This window comes from Triturus cristatus, chromosome 4_2 (assembly GCF_964204655.1).
Source record: "Triturus cristatus chromosome 4_2, aTriCri1.1, whole genome shotgun sequence".
Lineage (NCBI taxonomy): Eukaryota > Metazoa > Chordata > Amphibia > Caudata > Salamandridae > Triturus > Triturus cristatus.
Window position 1 is genome coordinate 928,359,545 of NC_140586.1, and position 19,929 is coordinate 928,379,473.

At 42.9% G+C, this 19,929-nt stretch overlaps 1 pseudogene across 1 annotated transcript in view; it reads right to left on the reverse strand.

Moving 5' to 3' along the window:
• Window positions 1-264: 264 nt before the first annotated feature.
• Window positions 265-19,929, reverse strand: part of LOC146835432 (uncharacterized) — a 37,017-nt pseudogene continuing 17,352 nt past the window's right edge. Inside the window, exon 2 of the transcript XR_014960733.1 lies at window positions 265-5,680. The product of XR_014960733.1 is annotated as an uncharacterized LOC146835432 (transcript). The remainder of the gene's footprint in view (window positions 5,681-19,929) is intronic.

The following is a 19,929-nucleotide window of genomic DNA, read 5'->3' on the forward strand; positions in this document are numbered from 1 at the left end:
AAGTGTCCAGCAACAATATGTGAACAACCCAATATAAACCACAAGCGGATCTAAGCTTTCCACACCTATGAGCAACAGACAGTCTACAGATCCACTGCACTGGTGTGTCTCTACATTGGCCTTTACGGTAGTGGCTTTTTTGGTTTTACTACCTCAAGCACTGCAAGTGATGTTTATGTTACTCAGCTGTAAGAATTGTGCCACCGCTGGCAATTAGCACCATTGTTGTGATTTACAATGAAGAAAAGACACACAGACGCATGGTTTGAATAATAGGGAGTTTATTAAAAGTTAAAGTGATATAAGAAGGGCCTCACCAGGAGCAGAAGTAATTCGAAAGGTCATCCCAGATGAAACTGACTGCCTGCCAAGACCCCAGTTCCATATTATGGCACTGTATGACGTTACTAGGTGTCCTGGCACACAGAACATCCCACTCTTTCCTTTCTCACCAAGGGCCGAATATCTGCAATGCATAGGGGGTTGTTTTGCATACCTGCATCTCTAGAGTGAACATGAGTACAGGCATGCTTAGGGACTTGGAATCTCTCATAAATACATCAAAATTGATCTTCTTGATATTTGAATTCCACCACAGTAGACACATTTCTGTGTTTTACAGGCTGTCACCATTATGAGCAGTTGTATGCTGTTGTGTAGGACTTCCATCCCCATGGTCAGTGCACCCATGAACACACTCTTTGGGCTACTTTCTTCCACATTCTGCTAGTCTGCAAAGTTCACCAGCTTGCATCTTTCTGCACACAGTTAAGAGTAATCAGTGGATACTTATACCTCTCGAGCCATAGCAAGATTAGAGAACTGGTTTCATTATTGTGTCTTTAACAACTGGGATTAGAATACTCTGTTATTGCACTGTATTTATGTAACTCTAGAGGTATAAGAACCATTTCGCTGAAGTCACCATGTGTATAGTTTGTATAATAACCTTCAGTCACTGGTACCTAACATTCTGAGATCAGTTGGGAGGCAGTTTAACACTTTGGAAAAATATTCCAACATTTGCTGCATTTTTCTTTACCTACACAAGCAGACAACAATTTTTTGAGCAAGTTCTGTTTTAGAATGGCATTATTAGTCTCATACGTTTGGGCTTAAATGATCAATGTGATGGCTTTTGTTTGTTCCTGGTAAGCAGCAGCATTCTCAGAGTTCCTTGTGCTTTCCATATTTATCATCTTTTCTGGTGATTCAGCTTCTTTATTTTGTTTTTCCTCTAGTTTTACTACATCTGTTCTCACTTTTTTTATACATGTAATGAGGGGCTGTCTGTCTTGCCTTGTATTTTTCAGAATACTTGTGAAGGTTTGATGACTGAAGTAGTTAAGTTGTATTTGCATTTGGGTCTGCTGAACTGTCGGTGTTTCCAAGGAGTCCATGATGCCGTTGGTGTAGTTGAGGAAACAGATTCCCTACTCTTTGAATTCATTGGTAGTTGGTGGCTCACTGAAAGAATGCATCCACTTCAGGAATTTGTGTTTGAGCTCATTGCCACAGGTTCGAATCCAAGCTGGTACACTCACAATGTCATCCTTCCATGGTGGATACAATGCAAACCATTGAGTTGGATTACAATAAATATCTGTTACTTTAGAATCAAGAGACCCAAGTGTGAATATGCGCTTTACAAATACACTTTTGTTATAATATGAATTCGCTGACTGGTTATTTGTGGTTAATGTGTTATCACAAGGCCATAAGAAGGGGGTCAAGACAAACGTGGCTGCAAGGACTGTTAATAGTGCTTTCACAGTGGCTCATTTCAGTGCAGCTACTGAACCTTTGTCTTATCAACAAAAAATAGTTCACTTGAGCATTCCCTTTTTTAATGCTATTTTCCTTGCATTTGAAAAGCGTATGGTCTATGCGGTTTTCTTTAAATACCTGGTTATTTTTATTTGTTTTTTCATATGTTAAAATATAATAAATGATGCAGGAAGGTTAAGTAGTGAATGAACAGCAAATGTTATGTTTTCTGTGGATACATTTGGGGTTAAATTATAACCACGTCCAAGGTCTCACAAGTGGCTGCTAAGTAAGTTAAATGTTTAACCAATGGTTAGATGCTTAGTGAAAGTATGGAGCCGTGATTAACGGTGAGAAAGGTAAGCTCATTTTTCTGCCAGGACAATGTTCCGCACTGAGGCAGATCGTCAATAACTTTTCACCTTTGCATAACATGACAGTCAAAGCACTCATACAGCTTTTGCTCAAAGTCTGTTCACTCATGACCAACGAAAAGGTTTCATACCTAAAGATTTTCTGGCATTCAGAGCAAAATAAGCTTTTTCCATTGTGTGTGATCTCTCCTGTTGACTGAGATTACATTTTTTATTGAAAGCTTTCTGACATTCAACACACTGATCAAGTTTTTGAGCAGTGTGTCTTCTCTTATGTTAAGTGAGATTAGTTTTGTGCACGAAGATTTGGGGCCTCATTACGATGCAGGTTGGAAAGCCTCTGACCGCTGGTCGGAGGCTTTCTGCCCGACATCGTAGGTTTAACCGCGGCGTGAATTCTCCCGCAATGCGGGAGAATAAATGAGTGGGCGGGGTCGCATCGGCCAACGGACGTGCGCAGCACTAGCAAGGTAGTGCTCGCGACAGCCGTTGGCTGACGCGAGCACGGAACGGGTTAAACTTCAACTGCCGTATAACAATGACAGTGGATGGAGTTTAAACCCGCCAGGGAATCAGACTCTGTTCCGAAGGGCTCAAGGAGCCTTTCGGCCAGTTGGAAAAGCCTCATAATGCTTAAAAGACAGAGTTTCTGCCGTCAGGATTATGATGGCACTTTCCGACAGCAGTTCCATGTTGGTCTTTCTGACATGGAACTGCTGTCTGAAAGTGTCTTTGGGGGCCCTTAGCAGGCCCCCCCTTCCTCCCTGACACTCCGCTTGTGGACCTGGGGGGACACCATTGGTGCCCCCCCATCACATCACGGTGCCTGCCACATGGTGCAGGGATGTGTAAAAACTTCTATTTCTCAATGGGAGCTTGTGCTGCGGGCAGTTTCGGCCCACAGCACAAGCTCCTATTGAAAAGTGGAAGTTTAACACTGCACCTGAGGTCGGTCGGTTCCCCATCTGCAGCGATGACCGACATTGTAATCAGGCTCTTAGTGAATTGAAAAGGATTTTCCTTGAGGTGAGATCTTTTATGATTAGGGTAGTGAATAAAACCTTTTCTGGGATTCAGAGCACTGACAGATTTTACTTCCCCAGTGTGTTCTATTTCATGGTGAGTCAGACTGGTTTTCTGACTGAAGCTTTTAAGACATCTAGATAAGATTGCTCCCATTTAGAACAGTGATAAGGTTTTGTCCCCCATAGTGTGTTTTCAGTGTTGAGTGAGACGGGTCAGCCAAATAAAATCACTGCTGGCATTCAGTCGATTAATAATGTTTTCGCCCAGTTTGTTCTCAATGTTGAGTGAAAGCTTATGTCTGAAAAGAATCTGGCTTTCCAAGCACCGATAAAGCTTTCCCCCGTGTGGTTGTGTATATTCTTTCATGGCGAGTCAGCTGGCTGTTGGACTGCACTGTTTGTGGCATGTGGAGCACTTACAGTTATTCCCCAATGTGGGTTCTCTCATGTTTAATGACATCACTTTTGCAACAGGGCATTTCTGGTAGTCGGAGCCTTGATCAGGCTCTCCCTACTGTAGGTTTACTCATGCAGAATGAGCCAATTTATGACTGAAGGTTTTTTTCCTCAGTCACAGCACTGATAAGGGTTTTTCCGCGGTGTGGGCTCTCTTGTGTACAGTGAGGCCACTTGTTCAACTGATGCTCATTAGCAGTGTGGGTCATCTCATGCTGAGCAAGACTGGCTTTACGAGTGAAGCTCTTAAAGCATTTAGCGCACCGGTAAGGTTTTTCTCCAGTGTGGCTACTCTTATGTTGAGTGAGATGGCATTTCTGACTAAAGCTTTTCTGGCATTCAGAGCACTGATACGGTTTCTGCCCCGTGTGGGTCCTCTCATGTTTAGTGAGAACACTTTTGTAACTAAAGCTTTTCTGGCATTCAGAGCATTTATAAGGTTTTTGGCCAGTGTGGGTCCTCTCATGCAGAGTAAGATTGTATTTTTGGCTGAAGCTTTTCTTGCATTCTGAGCACTGATAAGGCTTTTCCCCCGTGTGGGTTCTTTCATGTTTAATGAAATCACCTTTGCAACTGAAGCGTCTGCTGCACTCGAAGCATTCATGAGGTTTTTGCCCAGTGTGGATCCTCTCGTGTACAGTAAGACTGAATTTACTTCTGAAGGTTCGCTGGCATTCGGTACACTGAAAAGGTTTTTCCCCAGTATGGACTCGCTGATGTCTAGTGAGATCACTTTTGGAATGGAAGGGTTTCTCACACTCAGAGCATCGATAAGGTTTTTGCCCAATGTGTGTTCTCTCAAGTAAAGTGAAAGTGGATATTAGACCGAAGCTTTCCAGGTTTTCAGGGCACCAATATGATTCTTTTTTAATGTCTGTTGTTTCATGAATAGTGAATTCTGATTCAGGACTAAGGCTGGTTTCACATTCAGTGTGCTTATAAGAATCCTTTCTGTCATTCTTGACTCCAGGTCTGGCTTTGTTTTGCATACAGACTTTGATAAGAGACATGTTTAAATAACCTTTACCATTAACCTTTCAAACCTCCTGTTTCAAATCTCCTGCAGTGGCTCTTCTTAACACGTGTGATGGGACAATGTTGACTTCTGCATGGATTTCCCCTCTGTAGGCAGCCTACCTAGATTGTCCACTAAATTTTATCATAAAAGTCCTATGCATTTACAAGGATGTTTTCCCAAAGTGTTTGTTTTCCATGTTACATCCATGTTGGTTCTCTTGTGTAGAATTATTTATGTCAATGTTTGTCCTCTCATGCACAATTAGACCAATCTAGTAACAGAAGCTTTTCTCACACTTATTTAGTTAGGAGTATTTGGGGTTTAGTGTCTATTACTTGGGCCCATATGTACATACATGTAATCGTATGAGGTTGTTACAAGACAGGATGAGATTGTGTACCATCAGTAACAAGATAGTTGTTCCTTTTAACCTGCCTGTCTCCAATACTTGTTTCTAAGACTAGTGAATATAATAAATTCGGAAAACTCAGCATGATTGGAACCCACTTAAATCAACTCCATGAACAGGCTTGGTGGTAGGGATGCAGCCTACTCCGATGGACCACAGAAGAGTGCTGGTGACAGGAATCCTTTACACTAGATATGGTGTGCCAGTGTCTTTGCCTTGACGAGATCTAGGAAAGATGTTTCAAAATTACCCTCTTTAATACTATGAGTGTTCCTCCCTTTAGTCATACGAGACTTTTGACTAAAGCTTTTTCTCTCATGATTCTGTAGATGGTCTGAGAACATTTCTCATAGTTTGTGCACTGTTACAATTTCTCTCATGGTTTGCACTGCATTGATATAGTTCAGTCCCGAAAACATACTTTTGTTAACATTTTTTGGTCGGTGTAATATAGGGCGTTCAACAATATATAACCAAATGACAGGAAACAGAGAAATCAAGTTTACGGTCAGTAATTATCTGTGCTTTTAGTTTTTCAATTCTCCTGGATTCCAGCAAGTTGTTTCCGTTGTTGATTTTACTGTATGTCTCTTCGGTACTGGTTTGCTTGTTCTGTCCCTGTTTCAGTGACCTGCAGAATAATTTTAAAAAAAACGTATTACTAAACACAATTTGGTATGAAAAAATAAAATTTATGAATTGATGTAATGCAAAAAGGTAATGTCGGTAGTAAGTAGGTTCAATTTGCTTTTCTGATATAGTTAAAAGGGCTTTGCAGCACTGTAAAGATACCAAGAATGAGACTACACAGTTGCTGAGGTCTGTAGTTGTGAATTCAGACACAGCAATCATTATAGAGAACAAATGAAGCTGTAGCTGATTATCAGGAACAGCCAGCGAGTTTGCTTAGTTAAAATTTTACGCAATAAGGCGTGATGCCACAGAAACATTTTCATTTACTGCAATTAATTATTTGGGATGCAGTGAATTCACTGTCCTGATTCACCCTTTATCCAACCACAGGGTCTGACATCAACTACCAGAGTGGAGCTGTTGATTTTTACCACCACAATCCTCTAACTTCTCAGTCCGAGAAAGAAAAGTAAAGTGAACTGTCTGACAATCATGCTGTGGGCAATAAAAGGCTATAGAATGCCAGTTTTGTTTCTAACAAACATTTAATACCTTGCAAATGAGCTGTACAAATATTTCACAATATGTTTCAGTAGTTGGGAAAGCAATTCTTATTTCTGATGGAAACATATATTTTAATATACAAACAACAACTCGGAATACTTTACTTGGTGATATGCAAATTATAGAAATTTGCTGAACCCTAATTTCTCCAGTATTGTTTGTACACTATATGGTTTTATCAGTAAAACTGCATGTCAGAGGGAAAGCTTGGGTCCGTTTCAATGGCAATGTGCTGTCTGTAAATGACAGTGCACTACTTTTATTTTATAATGAGCAAAGCTACCCTAAGAGGTTTCCTGGCGCATGGCAGAGTAGGGAGGATACGGAAAGCTAAGTGGGTTAGACAAGCAAAGTCTTTACGCCCCTACGGAAGGCGGAAAGAGACACAATTCCTCAAGGAAACTGGAAGGGAGTTCCAGAGTTGAGGGCCTAAATAGGCAAAATAACGGCCTTTCATATGGAACAGAAGAAATCTTGGTACAATAAACCGGGTCTGTTGAAAAGATCTCAAAGGGAGAGATGGGTAATATGGATGGACCAAGTCCATAATGCATTTGGTACCAACTTGGGCTTTTGTCTTGAACATGTAGCATAAAGCTTTAAACTTAATGCGGTTTGAGACAGTAAGCCAGTGCAGTACAAGGAGAAGGTTAGAAACCAAGGCAAATTTGGGTAATCGATAAAGAAGGCTAGCGGCCGCAATCTACAAAAGCTGCAATTGATGGATAGTAGATTTATCGGCTCCGATGTATAACACATTGTCGTAATCCAATCTGGAGATAACGAGTGCTTGAATCACTGTCCTTTGTGTTGAAAAGGGGATCAGCCAAAGGATCTTTTTTTGGCGATTTAAGTACCGCAAAGCAAGTAGTTGTCACCTTAACTACTTGTGGTTTCACAGATAATGATTCGTCCACAATGAAACCCAGGTTCTTAATATTGTTCGAAGGTGTGGGAGGAACACCTAAATCAACACGATCATGTCTAGGTCCCCAAAGATCAGGCCTCTTGCCCAAAACCATGACTTCTGTTTTGTCCCCGATGAGTTTGAGTAGGTTGTTATGCATCCACAAGGAAATCTTACTCAAACCCACACTAAGCTCAGAAGACCCCCTGCCCTTGCACAGATGACAAAGAGAAGATAATCAGAGTGTCATCAGCATAGGAAAAAAGAGACAGACGTAAGGTCCCACCACCTTTTGCTAGAGGACGGATGTAGATGTTGAAAAACATTGGACCCGGCACAGAGCTCCGCAGAACTCCAGAAGAAAGGACTTGGGAATTGGACCTGGCAGATGAAGAAAAAACCTGAACGGATCGGTCCTTAAGAAAGGAGCAGAACCACTCCAGGGCCACACCATTCAGACTGAGTGCCATAAGCCCATCCAGGAGGATCTGGTGGGACACAGTGTCAAAGGCAGCGCTAAGATCTAATAGGATGAGTGCAGCTGCTTCTCCCTCATCCAGGCGCTGTCTTAGCAACTCAGTTGTACCCAAAAGGGTGGATTCCTACCACTACCACATCATACTTTAATAATATATCTATTAAAAGTGAGAGTATTTAAACATGAACTTAGAACATTTCTGCCCCCGCCCTGATCGCAATGCTACTGCTGAACCAAGGGGCAAGTGAGAGGTCATGTGTGCCTGTTCTGTGGAATAGATCTTTTATCAAACATGGTGCAAAGGTTTAGACTATTAAATTAAACATAAGAGTTTTTGTACAGCACACATTTGAAGGTGCTCTCATATTTAATAATGAAGACAAAGGCGATTCTATGAAATATATTTGCCTAGCAATGTGGACCAGTTTATGGGTAAAGCGCCTTACAGTGAGGTCAAGTAGATTATTCAAGTCACCAGAAACAAGCAGGTCTAGTGAAAAAAATTGAGGTCTGGTCAGCAGAGGCAGAAGTGAGCCCTCTGGAATATTGACCGTCTTTAGCCCAGAAGAACACTAATGGCGCAGCAGCCAGCGCAGCTAAATCCGGAGCGATGAGCTCACGGCTCGATCCCTGGTGCCGTCCGCAGCTCAGCCCCATGTGACTCTGGGCAATAGCTCACTTATCCTCCCCAACACCTTGAAACCTTAAGGGGTGATATGTTTGCACTTTACAAATATGGATTATTATATGGATGATAATGGAGCCATCATTGACATTGGAGCAATACTGAGCAGTAACCACTGATACTGCCTACTGCAGAATCTTGTTCCTAATAGTGGAACAAGAAAGAATGGTAATCACTCATCCTATCTCCTCAGCATTCCACTGTTGACAACAGAGTGGGACAACATGCTAAACACTGATCCTTCCTCCTGCAACATTGCTTTTATGACAATAGAACAGAAGAAGTTGGTAACCATTGACCAACTTCCAGAGCCTTTCTGTGGTTGACAATGGAGCTGGAGATGCTGATGAAGACGGAGTCTCACTTCCACAGCGTGTCCCTCCACATCTGTTCAAGCTCAAAGAGTGATGCATAAGGTAGCCCTTCAATTGCATGCACAGCAACCATGAGAAATGACCCAGAATCACATGGCTTTCCTGCCTGGATAAGGGATCTGCAATGAAAATAAAATAGACTTAAATTGCCTAAGCAAGGAAAATAGCTAGCTGTTCCTGGCACCAGGCAAAAGGCAATTATTTAACCTGAGATTTTGGAAATTGAAAGAAATGAAGAATCAATAAGGAAATCAGCACAAAAAGTATTCAGAAATTAGTTAACTGAAATAGCCGTAGGCCGAAATCTGAGTTTTTCCTAAAACAAAAGTACAGCACTACTGAAATTTGTTTATGAAACCTTGTGAAAAAGGAATACCAGTAACAATGTTTTGAGACCACTCATCTCCATATTTCGATGGGAATGCATGGTAATTTTACAAGTAGACCCTAAAAGGAATGTTCAAGCAACCATATGTCTCATTGCCCAAAGAAGATACAAACTGGAGTGCAGGGAAATTAAAACAAGTATTATTTCTCAGTGGGTAAATTGATGGCCAGGAGGTTCTTGGAGCCAAACTAACAGAGATAAATGAAAGGAGCTTCTTCATTTTAATAATAATAAAACATTTAAAAAGCATTAATTGGGGTTAAAAGGTTTTGATTCAGAAGATCAGTGGTGACCTCCCATATGGCCCCATATGGTCCCAATCAGCCCATCCTAAACTATCATGCACAAAAGACTCAAAAGGATCACATAACTACAAGTGGAATGCTTGCATTGAAGCCTACATGGCACATGTCAGCACTTTGCACCAATCCATTCAGAAGGGCCGATATGCAGGATCGAGCCATAGGACTCCCCAAGGACAGGCACAGAAAGAACATTTTGTAGGATAATATTCAAAGTTGGAACCACGTGGTTTATCCAAAAATTATGAATCATTATAGAAACAGAAGAAGAGTTAGTCAGTTTAAAATCAGCATTCAAATAATTCACAAGTAAAGAGAAAAGTATAAATATAAGACCAAATAAACAGATTGTCATGGAGTCTGTCTTTGTGGAAGCAAAGCCTAAAGTCTAATACCAAAGAGGTGAGCTAATCATCTTATATGACAAACCAATCAATATTGCAGTGGTGCTGGTAAAGCGGGACACTTTGGAGACCTCCCAAATTAATAGATGATGATCCCTATTACCCAACATACAAAGAAAATGATAGTGCACATCTGAACAATAAACCTACTAAAATAACTTGACAATACAGTTGTGACTGCAGGCAGAAACAGCCATGATTATCGCTACAAATCGGAACATGCCTGACACGGCTACCATCGAAGGACAAATTTGTTACAGTGCGAGAAGTAGTGCCACCAATTGAAAATAATCCAATTTTAAATATTTTATGAAAAGCAAAAACACAGAAAAGTTAAAAACATGACGTAGAAAACGTACTTATTCAAACTCCAAAGACCCACGTTTCTTCAGCAGTAAGTGCAAACAGAAAATGGCCTAGTAAATTATTTTGCGGCCTAGAAATGTTAACTTAAACACATGTAAGTAAAAAAAAAATAGAATTAATAAAAACACTCGGTCACATATGTACACTCCACACAAAGGATCAAGTTTGTGCAAAATAAAATATTAATTTTAGCCTCGAACTGGGCAGACAGGGTCTGTCTTGGAAGCAGTTAACAGAATTCAGCAACAGGCATGTAATTTTTGTTAACAGATCAACCAAGTACCCTAAACCCCGAAATTGCTACCAAAGTAGACACATTAGTCTGCCCCACAGCCCTACCTTCTACCATTACCAACACTGGCCATGGAATTTCTGACCTAATTTCCCCATTCTTACTGCAGCCTCAGATCTTCATGTATTGTCCACAGAGGAGGCAGGGTCTTCTGTGCCTTCTTTTTCTCAGGTAACTCAATAACACAACCCAGAGCATTAGTAATAGTAACACCACTCATGCAGGGAAATCAGCCCAGATATCTTTTTTTTATCCTTTTTCAAGCCTGATCAAGAAGTGGCACCCTCCTTGCCTGGCTGATTGGGTAGTAAGCTCCATGACTGACTGTTCTTTAATGGCATGTAAATCTGTAACACAGAGCTCTGTTGTTTCATTAGGAAATGTGGTGAACTCTTTTTTTGATGATGTCTCTGACTCTATCTATGGTTGCGATGAAAGCAGCGACATCATTAACACAATCACCTTTCAACCACCTGATTGAAGGATCCATCACCAACAAGACTCTGAGACGTCTGCACGACCTGTCGGTTATGGCAGGAAAAACAACCAAGCTCGAGGGCCATGAGATTGTTAATGGCCATTCACCCATCATGCCCAGGCAGGACGGGTGAAACACCTGTGCTCTGGGAGGCGCCGTTAGCCAAAGTATGGATGATTATACATTAGTATTTCCAGTTCTCGAGGCAATTAACACTATTGCAAAAACTTGAAACTGGCACCATGCTAAGAGTTAAAGTATAGTTGAAGGCGTTTAAAAAATTGAGATGGGTGAGCCCCACCATGCAGAACAAAAGGCGGGTCTGCCACACTTAAAGAAATGTAAGCAAGAACAACATGGTAAGCTTAAAGCATTATCACTTATTTTTCATGACATGAGTATGAAGAGGGAGGAGCGGCCGGAGAGTGCCAACGGCTGAGGGGGCAGAAGAATGCTCCGAGCTCTCGCCGTATTGTGGCAACCAAGTCTGGCTGGAGCACGGCATGCTGAAAGATTAAGCCAAAGCCAAGCATGTGTCGTCCGGCTCGAGCCTAAGCATCATGATAAACGTGTGAAGTGTGTGTTTAAAAACTAAAAATGCCACTGCAATACCAAGCTGATTATTGGTGGGCAAGCAGTGCGGTGCAGAACTATAGAAAGGAGTGGCCATACTTTAAGATAAAGTGCCCGCCGAGCTAGTAGTGCTTGGTGTCAATGTAAAACAAGTAAACAGAACAGTTAACGAGCAGGCCAACTAAAAAAAAGAGTTCTCTCGAAGTATAAATAACCTGAACAGTAATAAGGCATGTAAGATGGGCAGTCCTAATGGGAGGATACAAAATTCCAAAAGGAGGGACTACTAAGTATATTAATCAATGAAAAGCAGGCCTATCTAATGGACGACAACAGAAACCAATGAAAAATATGGGCGTTTTTTCAAGCCCATATCCTCGAAACTGCATGTCTCGAAGAAACCGCCCAAGCGCTGCCTAGGCGAGACCTAAAAAAGGAAAAGATAAAGGCCAAGACTAGACACACCCAAAGGTAGTATGAGAGACACCAGTAGAAAACGTCACAGTCAGGATCAAAAACAGACAGCATGAGGAAAACCTGGAATTGATTCAGATAGTGTACTAAAAGCAAGGTAGGGTGCACAGATGGAACCAGAGAGGGCACGTCTCTAGCCCGACCACAAACATCCAGAGAGCACAGATAGGACCAAAAAGTGCTGAGGACAGACCAGAGTACAGAGAAAAGCATGAGTTTAGGCAAGCACTAACAGACTAAGAGACATCGGGAGAGCAATAGAGCACCACCAGAATCGACAAGCATTGTAAAGCCAATAGGTCTGAGTTTTATGTCCTAATGCATACTGTGTTAGCACATTGGAGGAAGACCCATGCAAGGGAGCCAGCAGAAGCAGACAGAGCTCAGGAGAACTTTAGTTGTAAAGTAGTACCTCATACAGTTCAATGGAAGCACTTAATTGGAGGTGAAAAGATACACCCAAACTGCTTATTGCATTAGATGAAAGAGGAGTACTCCCCTGGACTGAGCCAAGAAATTATTAACTAAGTCTCGAATTATTGACTGAAAGAGGCAGGTTGAAGAAAGCCAATAGTTGAACGGGACTGACCCAAATCCCACTCTGTATATTATTTGCAGTACATCTGTGAGACAGCTTCTCTGCCAAAAAGCAGACATGAACAATCATCCGTTAAGAGCACTGTCAGATCCAGAGAGAATTTAGGAACCCAGTAAGGGACTAATAAAACTAGATAACCAGCATAGACATGAGGAGACACACCTAGGGAATGAGCACCAGTAAGACGGGAGAGAAAAAGAGTGTGAACAAATAGGACCAGAGAAACCGAAGCAGCATTGAATGGTCCATGAAATGCGCAGTGAGACTGCTGGAGAAAGAGAATCGAAAGTTTATGTGAGAGAGACAGCACACAATAAATCAGTTTGACATCGCAGCAGGGAGAACAGGTAGAATGGGCGAGACCAGAAAAAGACATCAGGCTTTACTGCGCAGCCCAGAGAGAGTGCGAGCTGCGCCAGGATAAAAGAGAGTACAACCAGGGCAAAATAAACTAAGAGAAAGCATTTACACTCTGGAGCAAAGATACTCAAAATGAAACAGCCAACATAGCATGCATAAACAGAAAGGTAGAATGGAGATAAGACACCAAGTGACCGGCAAGAGCAGAGACATTCAGAGAGAAGCAGTGCAGGCAAAACTCGATGCAGCATGACTAGAACCCAAGGCATCTAGTGACTGCATAGACAGGAGATAATCAGTGATGGCTAGAGTAAGCACAGAATGAACTAGGACCTTAAACACCCAGACATCCCCATGGTGAATACACAGACAGGCAAAGCTACAGAACAGAAACCTGGGGCAGAGACCGAGAGAAGGAAATGAGATGGTCAGACACACACTTGGCCCTTTCTGGGCCAGTATGTCGCCGGTTCTGGGTGCACTTGAGTTTTGTGGGTGCCTTCTTTCGCATGACATGTGGTACAGAACCCCTCGTGAATCTGCGTTTCCCATGTCGTGTGTGCGTGTGTGTGTGTGTGTGTGTGTGTCAGGTGTCGATCAGTGATGACAACCACGACAAGGAGAGCCTGGAGGAAGACTCTGAAAATGGGAGAAGCCACCCACAACACATGAACGTACTGGGCACAGGAAGAACACAAGGTATCTAGACAGTGGACGAGAGCAGGGCAAGAGCGAGCACAAGCAGATGGATATAGCCAGGATCGGGCACATCCAGAAAGAGGCAGCTTGTCCAAGACATGAGACATCCAAACATACTGCACAAATTGGATTCGAGAAAGGCATATGAAAGATGCAATTATCAAGAAACAGTACACACCAAGTGAGATGCAGGACAAAAAAATGAAAGCCATGTCAAGAGAGCAGACACAACTAACAAGAGTACAGTACATCCAGACCTAAAGACTGCATGGATAGAACCGGATAAGCGGGCCAGACATACCAAGAGAAACCCAAAGAAGAAACTGAGAAAGAGCTGATAGTTGAGACAGAGAACGCAGCCATTTGTCACCATCATCCAGGCAATAGGAGAACGCTATGACGAGGGAGAGAGTAACCATACTGCATGAAAGACAACCAGCAACACAACACTGCCTGGCCCAGACGCAACCAGACAGAGACCACAGACAGGGCCACAGGTAAACGGAAAGAGCACAGACCCGGAGTTCTCATGTATCCCAAGCCCGTGCACGAGTAACTCAGCCAGTCCAGGGAATTCACTTGCATTCTCAGACTTGTACTCCTGGTTTTATGATAGGATCATATAGACTACAAGTCGAACGCAAAGGGAAAACCTGGACTGGCCGAGCTACTGACGCTAGGAACTGGGAAACTTGGCAGTTCTGGATACACATGAAAGAAAGGATGCCTAAGGGCGTGCACAGCCCAAGCAATTAACCAAGACAGGAGACGCTCAATGAAAGTGTGTATATCCAGGACCAGAGATACAGTGAGGAAGCAGATACACAGATAGAACTCGAGAGAGCACAGCCTGAGCCCGAGGTATCTAAAGAGACTGGATCAGAGTAGTGACATCTATAACAGCTGTAAAGGAAGGAGCAGAGAGTATATCCATGTAGGAACCTAGTACACGTGACAAGAAAATATACATTGATACAATAAAATAGCAGAAGGCACAAAATGGTAAATAATACTTCTCTCCACATTAATGGCTCTGAAATGCCATGGTATGAAAATTCAGTTAGATATGTTGATGTGCAAAATATGTATTTTCATGCAGAAAGATCAAAGACTGATGCAGTTTAGCAGTTGTGTATAGCTTCTCATAAAACACAAACTCCTCATTAGCATGTTTACATTTTATTCCAATTATTTGTATTTACTGCAAAATGCCAGTATCTGTGGCGGTACTTTCTGCAGGTATTCGTTGATTCCTCCTCCAGACTGGTAGCTCTCCGCTCTCTTTCTTTATTGGGCCCCTGGAAGACCGGGGAGAAGCTCTGACGGAAGAACGGTTTGGAGGGAGTGGGAGGACATGAAAACGTTTTTTTGTTTTACTTTAACATGGTTGGAAAAGATTTTAGTTGTGTCAGCTCAAACCTGCTGAAATCAAATCTCAAGTGCACACTTTTTTTAATAAGTAGACTTTGTGAAACAAATAGTCATTACTGTGACAAATGCATTACCATCGCCGAGTGGAAGTTTACAATTGGTAAAGGTTACTTCTGAAGCACTATATCCTGGACTCTCGGCTCTCCAGACCACCTATCCACTGAAAGCGATTTTGCAGATCAAAGGAAAAGCTTTTATTTACATTTAGCCAAATATTCGTACCTCAATCTGTTGGACCAGACGTGGAACACCCTGCCTCTCCCCCTAAGGCAATCGCCGACGTCAACCCAATTCAGGAAGGATCTCAAGACCTGGCTCTTCGACTGAACCCCAGCGCCAGACGGCTCAGCAGCCCACCCACACCCTCAGCGCCTTGAGACCCTCAAGGGTGAGTAGCTGCGCTTTATGAACCCCTGACTGATTGACAAGCACTCACTTTGCTTGGAAAGATGTTTTCCTAATCTGTGAAACAGGTCGGTTTGCTCCAAGACTTGAATATCATATTTTCATAAGACATTTCTCAGCGCACCCTTCTTCTAGCTAAAGCTCCGATCACATCAGTTGTCACCTCCCCCAAGCAGTCCGAAAGGAAGCAGTCAATCTGCCTTTGTGTTGCGATACAAAATAACATTTGGGATAATGTCACTTTCTTCGGACTCCACTCCCCCTCCAAGTTAGTTTATGCAGAAGAAAGGCCCATTTAAGAGGGTTTAGGGAATGTCGCGAACCTGCAGCCTGCTCTTGAATAACTGACTTGGCACTAGCTTTCAGGAGATACTGAAAGACCGACAGATGTTCAGATTTCTGGAGGCAAGATGTACGGTTTTACAAGAAGCACTGATTATCGACCCTACCCGCCCGCCCTCCCACCCACTCAAAATCTCAAAGATCTACTGGGAAAACAAACATTATTCACATTTTAAGCCCAAACATGATCGGATGAAATACATCATCAAGCACAGAGAAAAGCAATTTAAAAGAACGCTTGGCAGCAGCTCTGATGGAACAACGATTTGTGGGTACTGGGAGGACATAAACGCTGGGCGGGAGAGAGGCCTGGGAGGGGTGGAACAATAAACAAGGATGACACACGTACAACCCTGACATCGAAAAAAACCGGAAGCTTTAGCATGCCCTGCTGGTAAAAAGAAAACGTAAGAAAGTTGACTGAACATAAAAGCATAAGATAAAGCTCAACGTGCTGCGCTGCTTAAAACAAAATGCAGGAGAGCATGTCATGCCTGCAACATCAGCTAGGAGAAAGTCCTTTAAGAAAATAGTGCTCACAGACTGTAAATAAAACCTACCGAGTAACAACACATGTGACAGGGCAAGTCCTTGTGGGAGGTTACAACAACAGAAAAGGAGGTACTAAGAAGGGACTTCTAAGCCTACTCATAAATCAAAAGCCACCGTTTACAAAGGACAGTAAGAGGGGCCAATTGAAACAATGGACGGAAAATGGGGGGAGCTTAAAGTCCATACCTGAATACAGTATTTCTCAAAGAGACAGCACAAGTGCTGGCAAGACGAGACCTAAAATAGCTAACTATGCAAACCTCTCAGGAGAGGCAGCAGAAGCAAGTGATGGTGTACCTATGCTGTGTGCCACCCGGCACACGTCATAAAAGTACCAAGCATAGAACTTCCTCTACTTGCTACTTAATACCCCAATCACCTTGAGCTATGTCTACCACCCTTTCTGTCACCTGCTTGCAATCTCAGAACTCTGTCATTTTTCAAATTCCGTGTTCACCTCATCTCCTTGCTCTCCCTAAAGTCACTGCCATTGGTCCAGTTTCCCGTTGTGACCCAGTCTAAACCCCATGCTGCATTTCTTACTCCACCAAAGTCCCTTCCTGATTTTTGCTTTTTATCTAAATCCTTACCCATCTCTAGCCAACGTTTACTCCCTTCACTTCCTTTGCTCCCAAACTACCAGGGTAAAATCTACCCGTCCATTTCACTGCCCTACTACCCTCCCTTTTCTGTCTGCCCTCTACAATCCATCTAGTTCTCATTGTTTCTCATTTCCTTTCTCTGTTTAACCCTGAACCATCTTTCTTCTGTAAACATCTGCATACCCATAGCTCCAGTGTAGCCCCTCCCCTGAAACCATCAGTGGTTCCTTCTTTAATGCCTCTCCCATCTTCAGCTGTGAACTAATGGGCCATCAGTGGGTTTTCACTGTAACCCCTGCCTAAAGACATTGTGCCTTCCTCTGCAACTCCTCCTTCCTCCTCCCCACCCGATACATTACTGACACTCTGTATAACTCCTCCCTCAGAACCTCCCTCAGAACCTCACAGCTTCCCTCTGTAACTCACCCAGCTCACCCCCGGGACATCACTGTCTCCCTAGGTAACCCCTACCTGGGGACATCACTGCTTCCCTGTGCAACTCACCCCGCCCACTCCCAATACATCAGTGGCTCTCTATAACCTCCTGTCATCACTGACTCCCAGTGTAACACCTTTTCCATCTCTAGATCCCAAGTAATGCTGCTGTGAATGTCTAAGTATTGTCATCTCTGTTATACATGTGATAGCAGGGGTGCCCCATGTTCTGGTGTCATGGAATGCCTAGATCATGTTACACAGTGGAAGACGCTGTTGGTTGCTTAATTCTAAACTTCCTGTGTACATGGAAAAGGTGCAACACTTGCCTCTGTGGTCTCTATGGACTTGTTCTCTGGCTGCAGTCCCGCGGGAAACACCTACGGATTTGTGAAGTATTAACATATCCTTGGGATGTTATCAATTTTTGAAAGCTGAATACAGGTGCAGCCACCTCATATTAACCTCATGACCAAGGTGACTGTCACGATTACTGTAAGTTCATTCTTTTCATCGTATTTTTCCATTCCTCTTTCTTCTCTTGCAAATTTCCTAAAATCTCCACTCTTCCCATCTCTTTCTCTTTTTGACTCTTTATGTCGTCTTTCTAACTCCAAATATGTCGCCCTTTCTTCAAGTTGCAATTGATTTTTGACCTTATTCCATAACCTCTCCTTCCTTTCTGTCTATCTGGAGACTTGTGAGATGGCTTTCTGGGACAAAATGATGGATGAGCACATCTGGATAGCACAAAGTAAAAACTTTTCATAAGCGGCTGCTTCTAGTCGAAATCCTCTGTGTCTGCACCCATGCCCTTTCAAAATCCCCTCACAATTTGCTAGATTATTCTCAAGTCTCCATCTGAAAACATGGGGAATGTTTTGCAAAAAACAAGTTATTACTTCATGCTTTTATCATCATGCCACTGAGTACTTATTTTCTAGATTTGTCCTGCCAGCCACCCTATTCACGTTTCTTCCTGGATGTCTTCTTATACCACCGTGCACATTATTACCATATGCAAGTCTTCAGGATCCCAGGTCTTAAAAGCTGACCTTTCCAGATTAATAACACAATGTTTGGGGCCCGATAACGCTGCATACATGATCTTTACTAGTCAATCCAGCCAGAATCAACTTAATTGATGGACAAATGTAACTGGCTTTTCTCTGAAATGGGAGCCAAGACTTTGTCACATGGAAGCAAAAGTAAACGACCTTCCACTCTCTGCCCCCGGCTAGAGTGATCTGCATATTGTGGACCCAATGGAGCAATATTTTTGTAAAATATCTTTAGAACACAATCTTTTTGTAAACAATTCTCAGTCATACAATCATTACTTGAGGACAGACAGTCCTGACTGGAAATAACTGTAGCAAGAGCTAACAACTTCTGTTACTGGCCTACTGAAAACAACCCTGAGTTGTCCATAAAGCCTTGCACCACAGTTTTTCCAGTGGTTACATTTCTGTCTTAAGTCTGTTTGCAGAAGCCTGCCACCATCAAAAGGGAACATTAAGGTTTCAATCACTGCGGTCAGTCACTGGCACAGTATACATGTACCAACTTCCTGCAGCTTGCATCTTAGTGTGCTGAGGGCTTGTTCAAACGAATAATATCCATAACAGAAGCAATGGTACTTCCTTAATCTCAATATCGTCCACTGATATTAGTTATCTTAGATATGCAGGTCAGTACATGAAGTGTCCTTGTACTAGTTCCATATGACTAGCAGACGGAGGATCCTGGTGGGCGACGCCTTGCACACAATTTCCTTGTACGCAGATGACGCCTTAATATATCTTCGGAATCCAGTGGAAGCAGGTCCGGTTTTAATGGAAGCCTTGTCTCAGTTTGCCACGATATTGGGTCTCTTGGTCAATACACAAAAGTCCCACCTCCTGCCATTGGGAATATTGGCGATGGCGGACCCCACCTCGCTTCCCCCACTTCCCCTGCCATGGTGCTCGGAGCGTCTACTACCTGGGGATACAGATAGCCACTCAAAAGCAGATGTTTCTCAATATGAATATTGGCTGGGTGATTACTGGTATGAGGGCCTCTGTACAATTCTGGAAGGACCTGCGCCTAGCCTTAATGGGATAGACGGACCTCAGGCCTTATAGGTCTGACCATGTTGAAACAGACTTGGACTCAAGGAGGTATTGAACTCCCTGATCTTGGGCTTTACTATATGGCGTCTCACCGCCAGCACGCTGTACACTGGTTTGACAAAGGGGATAACTGGGAGAAACGTCTGCTGGGGAAACTGGGTGGGGCATTTGCGCTTCTCAAGCTCCTCATGGGCGGTGCACGAATTCCAAATTACTATTTAATTCTTTACATTTATATTCTAAGGTAAGCTCCTGGGGGAAGAAACCAAGGAGAGGGGAAAGAAAGGGGGAAAGGAACGTACCAAAAAGAGGCAAGAGAAAATAGGAAGATTAGAACACACCTCCCTCATTTATATGCTGAAAACATTTTAGATTTGACAACTTTGTCACAACTCCACCATTGCCACTTATCAAGGAGAACTAC